General features: G+C 32.5%; 7 non-coding genes across 7 annotated transcripts; all 7 read left to right on the top strand.

Annotated features, from left to right (window-relative positions):
• The first annotated feature begins 626 nt into the window (after positions 1–626).
• On the top strand, positions 627–698 carry TRNAP-AGG (transfer RNA proline (anticodon AGG)). Its single transcript has one exon. It is a non-coding gene; the product is annotated as a tRNA-Pro (tRNA).
• A 2,312-nt stretch (positions 699–3,010) lies between these two features.
• TRNAP-UGG (transfer RNA proline (anticodon UGG)) lies at positions 3,011–3,082 on the top strand. Its single transcript has one exon. It is a non-coding gene; the product is annotated as a tRNA-Pro (tRNA).
• Positions 3,083–4,299: 1,217 nt separating this feature from the next.
• On the top strand, positions 4,300–4,371 carry TRNAP-AGG (transfer RNA proline (anticodon AGG)). The gene has a single exon. It is a non-coding gene; the product is annotated as a tRNA-Pro (tRNA).
• A 1,023-nt stretch (positions 4,372–5,394) lies between these two features.
• TRNAP-AGG (transfer RNA proline (anticodon AGG)) lies at positions 5,395–5,466 on the top strand. Its single transcript has one exon. It is a non-coding gene; the product is annotated as a tRNA-Pro (tRNA).
• Positions 5,467–6,670: 1,204 nt separating this feature from the next.
• On the top strand, positions 6,671–6,742 carry TRNAP-AGG (transfer RNA proline (anticodon AGG)). The gene has a single exon. It is a non-coding gene; the product is annotated as a tRNA-Pro (tRNA).
• Positions 6,743–7,765: 1,023 nt separating this feature from the next.
• On the top strand, positions 7,766–7,837 carry TRNAP-AGG (transfer RNA proline (anticodon AGG)). Its single transcript has one exon. It is a non-coding gene; the product is annotated as a tRNA-Pro (tRNA).
• A 1,204-nt stretch (positions 7,838–9,041) lies between these two features.
• Positions 9,042–9,113, top strand: TRNAP-AGG (transfer RNA proline (anticodon AGG)). Its single transcript has one exon. It is a non-coding gene; the product is annotated as a tRNA-Pro (tRNA).
• The last annotated feature ends 3,667 nt before the right edge of the window (positions 9,114–12,780 follow it).

Below are 12,780 nucleotides of genomic sequence, written 5' to 3'. Positions count from 1 at the left end.
CTTGCCTTCATCATTTTCCTATTGCCTTTCTTCTATTTATGCATTATTTACACATAGTTTTTTACAAGTCTTGGGTTTTATCGATCAGACAAGTCCAAACTCTGTCGCAATTTTTATATCTTGTCACTGCACTTTCCAAATAAGCACACATAGAAAACTATCAATAGAATCTTACGGAAACATTTTAGTTGTACTACAAATAAGAGCATACTTATTAAATTTCAACCGTATTGTGGTATATCAGGAAAACTGCAGGTTCCCTTCTGTCTAGATAGCTTTGAATGTTTTAAAAGAATAGTCTCACTTTGAAACACAAAAAGTTCAAAAATGAAATTGCAAGGTTTTCTTTTGCCTTTCTTCTGTGTCTGGAAGCATGATTTGTACATTGCATATGACAAGTCTTTAGCTTCGTCCATGAGAGAAGTCCAAACTCTGTAGGCACTCACAAATCTTGTCCCTGCACTTTTCCTATATGCATACCTTAGAAAACTATCTACTGGAATTTAAGGAAATATTTTTTTTATTCTACAAATTCATTTTTACATAAATGTATATGGTGTTTTAAAAACAAAAAGCTATTTTCTAAAAATCAATTGAAAAATCCAAAGAAAAATCTTCAGGTAGGTGGATCGTTGGTCTAGGGGTATGATTCTCGCTTAGGGTGCGAGAGGTCCTGGGTTCAAATCCCGGATGAGCCCAAATTTTCAGATTCTTTGAAATGGTTCTATTATCTTATTGTAGTCAATTTCCTGAGTGAATTTCAACTGAATGTTGTTTTTTCAAAACTCTCAAAATAGATTGTATTTACTAATTTGCACAATTGAATTTTGTTTTTTGTCAAACTGCTAAAATTATTTGTAAGTACTTATCTGCACACAGCATGTGACATGTCTTGGGTTTTATCCATCAGAAAAACTCTGCTGGGCATCATAAAACTTTGTACAGCAATTTTCAAGCAAGTATACTTAGAAAATTATTGACTATTAGGAAATATTTTATTTCTGCTAATATTTCCTCCTTGTACACATTAGTGACTGCTTTAAAATAATATAATTTTCACATAAAATTGGTTAAGATATCAAATAAAACATGCTTACTTGATGATTCTATGATTTTTCTTTTGGGCGCGACAGGTCCCTGGTTCAATTCCCTGACGAGCCCTCTCTTTCTTTTTACGGTGCATCTCATGGTTTATATATATCTGATTTTCTCAATAGGCTAAGTCAATAGCATCAACTGAGTTTTGTTTTTGCCATACTCCCAATAGAATTTGTACATACTTATGAATCTTGCCTTCATCATTTTCCTATTGCCTTTCTTCTATTTATGCATGATTTACACATAGCTTTTTACAAGTCTTGGGTTTTATCGATCAGACAAGTCCAAACTCTGTCGCCATTTTTATATCTTGTCACTGCACTTTCCAAATAAGCACACATAGAAAACTATCAATAGAATCTTACGGAAACATTTTAGTTGTACTACAAATAAGAGCATTCTTATTAAAATTTCAACCGTATTGTGGTATATCAGGAAAACTGCAGGTTCCCTTCTGTCTAGATAGCTTTGAATGTTTTCAAAGAATAGTCTCACTTTGAAACACAAAAAGTTCAAAAATGAAATTGCAAGGTATTCTTTTGCCTTTCTTCTGTGTCTGGAAGCATGATTTGTACATTGCATATGACTAGTCTTTAGCTTCGTCCATGAGAGAAGTCCAAACTCTGTAGGCACTCACAAATCTTGTCCCGGCACTTTTCCTATATGCATACCTTAGAAAACTATCTACTGGACCATAAGGAAATATTTTTTTTATTCTACAAATTCATTTTTACATAAATGTATATGGTGTTTTAAAAACAAAAAGCAATTTTCTAAAAATCAATTGAAAAATCCAAAGAAAAATCTTCAGGTAGGTGGCTTGTTGGTCTAGGGGTATGATTCTCACTTAGGGTGCGAGAGGTCCCGGGTTCAAATCCTGGATGAGCCCAAATTTTCAGATTCTTTGAAATGGTTCTATTATCTTATTGTAGTCAATTTCCTGAGTGAATTTCAACTGAATGTTGTTTTTTCAAAACTCTCAAAATAGATTGTATTTACTAATTTGCACAATTGAATTTTGTTTTTTGTCAAACTGCTAAAATTATTTGTAAGTACTTATCTGCACACAGCATGTGACATGTCTTGGGTTTTATCCATCAGAAAAACTCTGCTGGGCATCATAAAACTTTGTACAGCAATTTTCAAGCAAGTATACTTAGAAAATTATTGACTATTAGGAAATATTTTATTTCTGCTAATATTTCCTCCTTGTACACATTAGTGACTGCTTTAAAATAATATAATTTTCACATAAAATTGGTTAAGATATCAAATAAAACATGCTTACTTGATGATTCTATGATTTTCGTTTTGGGCGCGACAGGTCCCTGGTTCAATTCCCTGACAAGCCCTCTCTTTCTTTTTACGGTGCATCTCATGGTTTATATATATCTGATTTTCTCAATTGGCTAAGTCAATAGCATCAACTGAGTTTTGTTTTTGCCATACTCCCAATAGAATTTGTACATACTTATGAATCTTGCCTTCATCATTTTCCTATTGCCTTTCTTCTATTTATGCATGATTTACACATAGCTTTTTACAAGTCTTGGGTTTTATCGATCAGACAAGTCCAAACTCTGTCGCCATTTTTATATCTTGTCACTGCACTTTCCAAATAAGCACACATAGAAAACTATCAATAGAATCTTACGGAAACATTTTAGTTGTACTACAAATAAGAGCATTCTTATTCAAATTTCAACCGTATTGTGGTATATCAGGAAAACTGCAGGTTCCCTTCTGTCTAGATAGCTTTGAATGTTTTTAGAAAACTATCTACTGGACCATAAGGAAATATTTTATTTATTCTACAAATTAATTTTTACATAAATGTATATGGTGTTTTAAAAACAAAAAGCTATTTTCTTAAAATCAATTGAAAAATCCAAAGAAAAATCTTCAAGTAGGTGGCTCGTTGGTCTAGGGGTATGATTTTTGCTTTGGGTGCAAGAGGTCCCGGGTTCAAATCCTGGATGAGCCCAAATTTTCAGATTCTTTGAAATGGTTCTATTATCTTATTGTAGTCAATTTCCTGAGTGAATTTCAACTGAATGTTGTTTTTTCAAAACTCTCAAAATAGATTGTATTTACTAATTTGCACAATTGAATTTTGTTTTTTGTCAAACTGCTAAAATTATTTGTAAGTACTTATCTGCACACAGCATGTGACATGTCTTGGGTTTTATCCATCAGAATAACTCTGCTGGGCATCATAAAACTTTGTACAGCAATTTTCAAGCAAGTATACTTAGAAAATTATTGACTATTAGGAAATATTTTATTTCTGCTAATATTTCCTCCTTGTACACATTAGTGACTGCTTTAAAATAATATAATTTTCACATAAAATTGGTTAAGATATCAAATAAAACATGCTTACTTGATGATTCTATGATTTTCGTTTTGGGCGCGACAGGTCCCTGGTTCAATTCCCTGACGAGCCCTCTCTTTCTTTTTACGGTGCATCTCATGGTTTATATATATCTGATTTTCTCAATTGGCTAAGTCAATAGCATCAACTGAGTTTTGTTTTTGCCATACTCCCAATAGAATTTGTACATACTTATGAATCTTGCCTTCATCATTTTCCTATTGCCTTTCTTCTATTTATGCATTATTTACACATAGTTTTTTACAAGTCTTGGGTTTTATCGATCAGACAAGTCCAAACTCTGTCGCAATTTTTATATCTTGTCACTGCACTTTCCAAATAAGCACACATAGAAAACTATCAATAGAATCTTACGGAAACATTTTAGTTGTACTACAAATAAGAGCATACTTATTAAAATTTCAACCGTATTGTGGTATATCAGGAAAACTGCAGGTTCCCTTCTGTCTAGATAGCTTTGAATGTTTTAAAAGAATAGTCTCACTTTGAAACACAAAAAGTTCAAAAATGAAATTGCAAGGTTTTCTTTTGCCTTTCTTCTGTGTCTGGAAGCATGATTTGTACATTGCATATGACAAGTCTTTAGCTTCGTCCATGAGAGAAGTCCAAACTCTGTAGGCACTCACAAATCTTGTCCCTGCACTTTTCCTATATGCATACCTTAGAAAACTATCTACTGGAATTTAAGGAAATATATTTTTTATTCTACAAATTCATTTTTACATAAATGTATATGGTGTTTTAAAAACAAAAAGCTATTTTCTAAAAATCAATTGAAAAATCCAAAGAAAAATCTTCAGGTAGGTGGATCGTTGGTCTAGGGGTATGATTCTCGCTTAGGGTGCGAGAGGTCCTGGGTTCAAATCCCGGATGAGCCCAAATTTTCAGATTCTTTGAAATGGTTCTATTATCTTATTGTAGTCAATTTCCTGAGTGAATTTCAACTGAATGTTGTTTTTTCAAAACTCTCAAAATAGATTGTATTTACTAATTTGCACAATTGAATTTTGTTTTTTGTCAAACTGCTAAAATTATTTGTAAGTACTTATCTGCACACAGCATGTGACATGTCTTGGGTTTTATCCATCAGAAAAACTCTGCTGGGCATCATAAAACTTTGTACAGCAATTTTCAAGCAAGTATACTTAGAAAATTATTGACTATTAGGAAATATTTTATTTCTGCTAATATTTCCTCCTTGTACACATTAGTGACTGCTTTAAAATAATATAATTTTCACATAAAATTGGTTAAGATATCAAATAAAACATGCTTACTTGATGATTCTATGATTTTTCTTTTGGGCGCGACAGGTCCCTGGTTCAATTCCCTGACGAGCCCTCTCTTTCTTTTTACGGTGCATCTCATGGTTTATATATATCTGATTTTCTCAATAGGCTAAGTCAATAGCATCAACTGAGTTTTGTTTTTGCCATACTCCCAATAGAATTTGTACATACTTATGAATCTTGCCTTCATCATTTTCCTATTGCCTTTCTTCTATTTATGCATGATTTACACATAGCTTTTTACAAGTCTTGGGTTTTATCGATCAGACAAGTCCAAACTCTGTCGCCATTTTTATATCTTGTCACTGCACTTTCCAAATAAGCACACATAGAAAACTATCAATAGAATCTTACGGAAACATTTTAGTTGTACTACAAATAAGAGCATTCTTATTCAAATTTCAACCGTATTGTGGTATATCAGGAAAACTGCAGGTTCCCTTCTGTCTAGATAGCTTTGAATGTTTTTAGAAAACTATCTACTGGACCATAAGGAAATATTTTATTTATTCTACAAATTAATTTTTACATAAATGTATATGGTGTTTTAAAAACAAAAAGCTATTTTCTTAAAATCAATTGAAAAATCCAAAGAAAAATCTTCAAGTAGGTGGCTCGTTGGTCTAGGGGTATGATTCTCGCTTAGGGTGCGAGAGGTCCCAGGTTCAAATCCCGGATGAGCCCAAATTTTCAGATTCTTTGAAATGGTTCTATTATCTTATAGTAGTGAATTTCAACTGAATGTTGTTTTTTCAAATCTCTCAAAATAGATTGTATTTACTAATTTGCACAATTGAATTTTGTTTTTTGTCAAACTGCTAAAATTATTTGTAAGTACTTATCTGCACACAGCATGTGACATGTCTTGGGTTTTATCCATCAGAAAAACTCTGCTGGGCATCATAAAACTTTGTACAGCAATTTTCAAGCAAGTATACTTAGAAAATTATTGACTATTAGGAAATATTTTATTTATGCTAATATTTCCTCCTTGTACACATTAGTGACTGCTTTAAAATAATATAATTTTCACATAAAATTGGTTAAGATATCAAATAAAACATGCTTTCTTGATGATTCTATGATTTTCGTTTTGGGCGCGACAGGTCCCTGGTTCAATTCCCTGACGAGCCCTCTCTTTCTTTTTACGGTGCATCTCATGGTTTATATATATCTGATTTTCTCAATTGGCTAAGTCAATAGCATCAACTGAGTTTTGTTTTTGCCATACTCCCAATAGAATTTGTACATACTTATGAATCTTGCCTTCATCATTTTCCTATTGCCTTTCTTCTATTTATGCATTATTTACACATAGTTTTTTACAAGTCTTGGGTTTTATCGATCAGACAAGTCCAAACTCTGTCGCAATTTTTATATCTTGTCACTGCACTTTCCAAATAAGCACACATAGAAAACTATCAATAGAATCTTACGGAAACATTTTAGTTGTACTACAAATAAGAGCATACTTATTAAAATTTCAACCGTATTGTGGTATATCAGGAAAACTGCAGGTTCCCTTCTGTCTAGATAGCTTTGAATGTTTTAAAAGAATAGTCTCACTTTGAAACACAAAAAGTTCAAAAATGAAATTGCAAGGTTTTCTTTTGCCTTTCTTCTGTGTCTGGAAGCATGATTTGTACATTGCATATGACAAGTCTTTAGCTTCGTCCATGAGAGAAGTCCAAACTCTGTAGGCACTCACAAATCTTGTCCCTGCACTTTTCCTATATGCATACCTTAGAAAACTATCTACTGGTATTTAAGGAAATATTTTTTTTATTCTACAAATTCATTTTTACATAAATGTATATGGTGTTTTAAAAACAAAAAGCTATTTTCTAAAAATCAATTGAAAAATCCAAAGAAAAATCTTCAGGTAGGTGGATCGTTGGTCTAGGGGTATGATTCTCGCTTAGGGTGCGAGAGGTCCTGGGTTCAAATCCCGGATGAGCCCAAATTTTCAGATTCTTTGAAATGGTTCTATTATCTTATTGTAGTCAATTTCCTGAGTGAATTTCAACTGAATGTTGTTTTTTCAAAACTCTCAAAATAGATTGTATTTACTAATTTGCACAATTGAATTTTGTTTTTTGTCAAACTGCTAAAATTATTTGTAAGTACTTATCTGCACACAGCATGTGACATGTCTTGGGTTTTATCCATCAGAAAAACTCTGCTGGGCATCATAAAACTTTGTACAGCAATTTTCAAGCAAGTATACTTAGAAAATTATTGACTATTAGGAAATATTTTATTTATGCTAATATTTCCTCCTTGTACACATTAGTGACTGCTTTAAAATAATATAATTTTCACATAAAATTGGTTAAGATATCAAATAAAACATGCTTACTTGATGATTCTATGATTTTCGTTTTGGGCGCGACAGGTCCCTGGTTCAATTCCCTGACGAGCCCTCTCTTTCTTTTTACGGTGCATCTCATGGTTTATATATATCTGATTTTCTCAATTGGCTAAGTCAATAGCATCAACTGAGTTTTGTTTTTGCCATACTCCCAATAGAATTTGTACATACTTATGAATCTTGCCTTCATCATTTTCCTATTGCCTTTCTTCTATTTATGCATTATTTACACATAGTTTTTTACAAGTCTTGGGTTTTATCGATCAGACAAGTCCAAACTCTGTCGCAATTTTTATATCTTGTCACTGCACTTTCCAAATAAGCACACATAGAAAACTATCAATAGAATCTTACGGAAACATTTTAGTTGTACTACAAATAAGAGCATTCTTATTCAAATTTCAACCGTATTGTGGTATATCAGGAAAACTGCAGGTTCCCTTCTGTCTAGATAGCTTTGAATGTTTTTAGAAAACTATCTACTGGACCATAAGGAAATATTTTATTTATTCTACAAATTAATTTTTACATAAATGTATATGGTGTTTTAAAAACAAAAAGCTATTTTCTTAAAATCAATTGAAAAATCCAAAGAAAAATCTTCAAGTAGGTGGCTCGTTGGTCTAGGGGTATGATTCTCGCTTAGGGTGCGAGAGGTCCCAGGTTCAAATCCCGGATGAGCCCAAATTTTCAGATTCTTTGAAATGGTTCTATTATCTTATAGTAGTGAATTTCAACTGAATGTTGTTTTTTCAAATCTCTCAAAATAGATTGTATTTACTAATTTGCACAATTGAATTTTGTTTTTTGTCAAACTGCTAAAATTATTTGTAAGTACTTATCTGCACACAGCATGTGACATGTCTTGGGTTTTATCCATCAGAAAAACTCTGCTGGGCATCATAAAACTTTGTACAGCAATTTTCAAGCAAGTATACTTAGAAAATTATTGACTATTAGGAAATATTTTATTTATGCTAATATTTCCTCCTTGTACACATTAGTGACTGCTTTAAAATAATATAATTTTCACATAAAATTGGTTAAGATATCAAATAAAACATGCTTTCTTGATGATTCTATGATTTTCGTTTTGGGCGCGACAGGTCCCTGGTTCAATTCCCTGACGAGCCCTCTCTTTCTTTTTACGGTGCATCTCATGGTTTATATATATCTGATTTTCTCAATTGGCTAAGTCAATAGCATCAACTGAGTTTTGTTTTTGCCATACTCCCAATAGAATTTGTACATACTTATGAATCTTGCCTTCATCATTTTCCTATTGCCTTTCTTCTATTTATGCATTATTTACACATAGTTTTTTACAAGTCTTGGGTTTTATCGATCAGACAAGTCCAAACTCTGTCGCAATTTTTATATCTTGTCACTGCACTTTCCAAATAAGCACACATAGAAAACTATCAATAGAATCTTACGGAAACATTTTAGTTGTACTACAAATAAGAGCATACTTATTAAAATTTCAACCGTATTGTGGTATATCAGGAAAACTGCAGGTTCCCTTCTGTCTAGATAGCTTTGAATGTTTTAAAAGAATAGTCTCACTTTGAAACACAAAAAGTTCAAAAATGAAATTGCAAGGTTTTCTTTTGCCTTTCTTCTGTGTCTGGAAGCATGATTTGTACATTGCATATGACAAGTCTTTAGCTTCGTCCATGAGAGAAGTCCAAACTCTGTAGGCACTCACAAATCTTGTCCCTGCACTTTTCCTATATGCATACCTTAGAAAACTATCTACTGGTATTTAAGGAAATATTTTTTTTATTCTACAAATTCATTTTTACATAAATGTATATGGTGTTTTAAAAACAAAAAGCTATTTTCTAAAAATCAATTGAAAAATCCAAAGAAAAATCTTCAGGTAGGTGGATCGTTGGTCTAGGGGTATGATTCTCGCTTAGGGTGCGAGAGGTCCTGGGTTCAAATCCCGGATGAGCCCAAATTTTCAGATTCTTTGAAATGGTTCTATTATCTTATTGTAGTCAATTTCCTGAGTGAATTTCAACTGAATGTTGTTTTTTCAAAACTCTCAAAATAGATTGTATTTACTAATTTGCACAATTGAATTTTGTTTTTTGTCAAACTGCTAAAATTATTTGTAAGTACTTATCTGCACACAGCATGTGACATGTCTTGGGTTTTATCCATCAGAAAAACTCTGCTGGGCATCATAAAACTTTGTACAGCAATTTTCAAGCAAGTATACTTAGAAAATTATTGACTATTAGGAAATATTTTATTTATGCTAATATTTCCTCCTTGTACACATTAGTGACTGCTTTAAAATAATATAATTTTCACATAAAATTGGTTAAGATATCAAATAAAACATGCTTTCTTGATGATTCTATGATTTTCGTTTTGGGCGCGACAGGTCCCTGGTTCAATTCCCTGACGAGCCCTCTCTTTCTTTTTACGGTGCATCTCATGGTTTATATATATCTGATTTTCTCAATTGGCTAAGTCAATAGCATCAACTGAGTTTTGTTTTTGCCATACTCCCAATAGAATTTGTACATACTTATGAATCTTGCCTTCATCATTTTCCTATTGCCTTTCTTCTATTTATGCATTATTTACACATAGTTTTTTACAAGTCTTGGGTTTTATCGATCAGACAAGTCCAAACTCTGTCGCAATTTTTATATCTTGTCACTGCACTTTCCAAATAAGCACACATAGAAAACTATCAATAGAATCTTACGGAAACATTTTAGTTGTACTACAAATAAGAGCATACTTATTAAAATTTCAACCGTATTGTGGTATATCAGGAAAACTGCAGGTTCCCTTCTGTCTAGATAGCTTTGAATGTTTTAAAAGAATAGTCTCACTTTGAAACACAAAAAGTTCAAAAATGAAATTGCAAGGTTTTCTTTTGCCTTTCTTCTGTGTCTGGAAGCATGATTTGTACATTGCATATGACAAGTCTTTAGCTTCGTCCATGAGAGAAGTCCAAACTCTGTAGGCACTCACAAATCTTGTCCCTGCACTTTTCCTATATGCATACCTTAGAAAACTATCTACTGGACCATAAGGAAATATTTTTTTTCTTCTACAAATTCATTTTTACATAAATGTATATGGTGTTTTAAAAACAAAAAGCAATTTTCTAAAAATCAATTGAAAAATCCAAAGAAAAATTTTCAGGTAGGTGGCCTGTTGGCCTAGGGGTATGATTCTCACTTAGAGTGCGAGAGGTCCCGGGTTCAAATCCCAGATGAGCCCAAATTTTCAGATTCTTTGAAATGGTTCTATTATCTTATTGTAGTCAATTTCCTGAGTGAATTTCAAATGAACGTTGTTTTTTCAAAACTCTCAAAATAGATTGTATTTACTAATTTGCACAATTGAATTTTGTTTTTTGTCAAACTGCTAAAATTATTTGTAAGTACTTATCTGCACACAGCATGTGACATGTCTTGGGTTTTATCCATCAGAAAAACTCTGCTGGGCATCATAAAACTTTGTACAGCAATTTTCAAGCAAGTATACTTAGAAAATTATTGACTATTAGGAAATATTTTATTTCTGCTAATATTTCCTCCTTGTACACATTAGTGTCTGCTTTAAAATAATATAATTTTCACATAAAATTGGTTAAGATATCAAATAAAACATGCTTACTTGATGATTCTATGATTTTCGTTTTGGGCGCGACATGTCCCTGGTTCAATTCCCTGACGAGCCCTCTCTTTCTTTTTACGGTGCATCTCATGGTTTAGATATATCTGATTTTCTCAATAGGCTAAGTCAATAGCATCAACTGAGTTTTGTTTTTGCCATACTCCCAATAGAATTTGTACATACTTATGAATCTTGCCTTCATCATTTTGCTATTGCCTTTCTTCTATTTATGCATGATTTACACATAGCTTTTTACAAGTCTTGGGTTTTATCGATCAGACAAGTCCAAACTCTGTTGCCATTTTTATATCTTGTCACAGCACTTTCCAAATAAGCACACATAGAAAACTATCAATAGAATCTTACTGAAACATTTTAGTTGTACTACAAATAAGAGCATTCTTATTAAAATTTCAACCGTATTGTGGTATATCAGGAAAACTGCAGGTTCCCTTCTGTCTAGATAGCTTTGAATGTTTTCAAAGAATAGTCTCACTTTGAAACACAAAAAGTTCAAAAATGAAATTGCAAGGTATTCTTTTGCCTTTCTTCTGTGTCTGGAAGCATGATTTGTACATTGCGTATGACTAGTCTTTAGCTTCGACCATGAGAGAAGTCCAAACTCTGTAGGCACTCACAAATCTTGTCCCGGTACTTTTCCTATATGCATACCTTAGAAAACTATCTACTGGACCATAAGGAAATATTTTTTTTATTCTACAAATTCATTTTTACATAAGTGTATATGGTGTTTTAATAACAAAAAGCAATTTTCTAAAAATCAATTGAAAAATCCAAAGAAAAATCTTCAGGTAGGTGGCTTGTTGGTCTAGGGGTACGATTTTTGCTTTGGGTGCAAGAGGTCCCGGGTTCAAATCCTGGATGAGCCCAAATTTTCAGATTCTTTGAAATGGTTCTATTATCTTATTGTAGTCAATTTCCTGAGTGAATTTCAACTGAATGTTGTTTTTTCAAAACTCTCAAAATAGATTGTATTTACTAATTTGCACAATTGAATTTTGTTTTTTGTCAAACTGCTAAAATTATTTGTAAGTACTTATCTGCACACAGCATGTGACATGTCTTGGGTTTTATCCATCAGAATAACTCTGCTGGGCATCATAAAACTTTGTACAGCAATTTTCAAGCAAGTATACTTAGAAAATTATTGACTATTAGGAAATATTTTATTTCTGCTAATATTTCCTCCTTGTACACATTAGTGACTGCTTTAAAATAATATAATTTTCACATAAAATTGGTTAAGATATCAAATAAAACATGCTTACTTGATGATTCTATGATTTTCGTTTTGGGCGCGACAGGTCCCTGGTTCAATTCCCTGACAAGCCCTCTCTTTCTTTTTACGGTGCATCTCATGGTTTATATATATCTGATTTTCTCAATTGGCTAAGTCAATAGCATCAACTGAGTTTTGTTTTTGCCATACTCCCAATAGAATTTGTACATACTTATGAATCTTGCCTTCATCATTTTCCTATTGCCTTTCTTCTATTTATGCATGATTTACACATAGCTTTTTACAAGTCTTGGGTTTTATCGATCAGACAAGTCCAAACTCTGTCGCCATTTTTATATCTTGTCACTGCACTTTCCAAATAAGCACACATAGAAAACTATCAATAGAATCTTACGGAAACATTTTAGTTGTACTACAAATAAGAGCATTCTTATTAAAATTTCAACCGTATTGTGGTATATCAGGAAAACTGCAGGTTCCCTTCTGTCTAGATAGCTTTGAATGTTTTCAAAGAACAGTCTCACTTTGAAACACAAAAAGTTCAAAAATGAAATTGCAAGGTATTCTTTTGCCTTTCTTCTGTGTCTGGAAGCATGATTTGTACATTGCATATGACTAGTCTTTAGCTTCGTCCATGAGAGAAGTCCAAACTCTGTAGGCACTCACAAATCTTGTCCCGGCACTTTTCCTATATGCATACCTTAGAAAACTATCTACT

The sequence above is a fragment of the Taudactylus pleione genome, unplaced genomic scaffold, assembly GCF_031769625.1.
Source record: "Taudactylus pleione unplaced genomic scaffold, aTauple2 ptg000192l, whole genome shotgun sequence".
Lineage (NCBI taxonomy): Eukaryota > Metazoa > Chordata > Amphibia > Anura > Myobatrachidae > Taudactylus > Taudactylus pleione.
Note: the sequence above shows the minus strand (reverse complement) of the source record. Positions and strands in the feature narration are given on the sequence as shown.